We start from the raw sequence: 1,918 nt of genomic DNA, 5'->3' as shown, positions 1-1,918 counted from the left end.
CTTTGGAAGAAAAGGTACATATTTGTTAGTGAGGGGAAAAAAGGATCATATTAAATATCGCTTACAAAATTTGACTTCGATTAGCCTATGTCATCATTAACTAATTCCTCTTCCTCCTCCTCTTCTTCTTCTCCCCCTTGGTAGATATGGACAACTTAAAGCAGTGATTTTTTTTTCTTCATTCATGAGATATTTATTAAAACAACACATTGAGCAGAAAAAAATCAATACAACGTACGCATCGTTACTGAAAACATATTTGTTGTTGTTTAGCCAGTAAGTGGTGTCTGACTTTTTTGTGACCCCATAAACTGTAGCCTGCCAGGCTCCTCTCTCCATGGGGTTTCTCAGACAAGAATATTGCAGCAGGTTGCCATTTCCTCCTCCAAGGGATCCTCCTGCGTCTCTTGCGTCTCCTTCCTTGGCAGGCAGATTCTTTGCCACCGAGCCACCAGGGAAGCCAAAAACTGTATACCATCATACCAAAAACAAGGATTTTACTTTGGGAAATTGATTCCTAATTTATGGCAAGTTTTACTTTCAGAAATAAAACCATAAAACAACACAATCTAATTCAGTCTTAAAGGCTGGCTTGCTAAGCAAGGAATGTTCTTATTCTCCTAGGAGCTCCTCCTTTACACTGTCAGGTACCTGGGTTCTGCCTTTGGGTGTGATTTGAGCCACCCAGTCATCAACAGTAACATGTTGTAGTCCTTTTCCTCAAGTTACCTCTTAATGGTGTGACTTCAACTGTGTCCTTTCAGCCACATTCAATTAACTTGGCTTTTAGCAACTCTTTGAGGTATTCTGTTCCCTTCTCTAGGGTATCTTCTCAACCCAGGGATCGAACCCAGGTCTCCCGCATTGCAGGTGGGTTGTTTTTACCAGCAGAGCCAGCAGGGAAGCCCTCTCTTTTTCCAGTCTCCATCAACTTTTGGTTAATCGCTGCTCTCATCTGTACATCTTTGTGCATCTTGCTAACCACCATCTCCAAGGGTGAGAGCTTCCCAGCTACAAAATGACCCCTGTGCTGATGACCATTACCTGACACTCCTTGGTTGCCCAGAACAGTGATTTTCAAACTATGAATTTTTCAAACTATGAATTTTGGCCCATTTATTGGATTCTGATCAGAATTTTTAAAAATGAAACAGAAATAGTATCAAAGGTGTACTACACATAGCAAGGGCAACTACTCTGAGTCTTAAAATAAAATGTATTTATTAATGTGAATCGTGGCTTTAAAAGTCTGAAAGGCCCTGAGTCAGAGTAAGAGAATTATGAAAATCATTGCTAGTTTGCTTCAACGCCGTGTGCATGTTTCTCTTCTTTGGTTTTCTTCTTAGTAACCCTTGACTCTCTTAGCACTTATTATCACACCCTGGAATTTATTTTTCACACTTAAAGCTTTGCAGGAGGAAAAATACGTATACTAACACATAACTATGCTAACATATATATTAGTATTCTAACATGTAATAATACTGTATGCTAACAGATAACAAAGGAACATGTCATTAGACCTCCTTAGAAATCAACTTATTTTTAGTAAATAACTAAGGAGAAGTCAGGTCATCTAAATATTATTTCTGTGATTGTCACAAGACCTTGTAAAAGTCTGCTGTGACTTAGTTCCCTAGTCTATTTGGTAAGAATAACTCCTGATGCTAACTCTTGGAAAATTAATATTAGCAGACTAATACTACTATAGGTTGTTCTGAGCAAGAGTAGGATAAATATATGGATGGAGAGACCTGCTAAACCAGCAATTTCAAGACCCCTATTAATTGGCTTCATTGCATATTCTTTTTGATTGTTCCTTAAAAAATATTTAGGGATTCCCTGGTAGTAAAGCTAGTAAAGAATCCACCAGCTATGAGGGAGACCTGGGTTGGGAAGATCCCCTGGAGAAGAGAAC

The 1,918-nt window shown here is 38.8% G+C and overlaps 1 pseudogene; it reads right to left on the bottom strand.

The window, feature by feature from the left end:
- Positions 1 to 580: 580 nt before the first annotated feature.
- LOC138084793 (transcription and mRNA export factor ENY2-like) lies at positions 581 to 988 on the bottom strand (annotated as a pseudogene).
- Positions 989 to 1,918: the final 930 nt, after the last annotated feature.

The sequence above is a fragment of the Capricornis sumatraensis genome, chromosome 8, assembly GCF_032405125.1.
Source record: "Capricornis sumatraensis isolate serow.1 chromosome 8, serow.2, whole genome shotgun sequence".
In the NCBI taxonomy this organism is placed as follows: domain Eukaryota; kingdom Metazoa; phylum Chordata; class Mammalia; order Artiodactyla; family Bovidae; genus Capricornis; species Capricornis sumatraensis.
The sequence above is the reverse complement of the archived record's forward strand: the minus strand, read 5'-3'. Positions and strand labels throughout refer to the sequence as shown.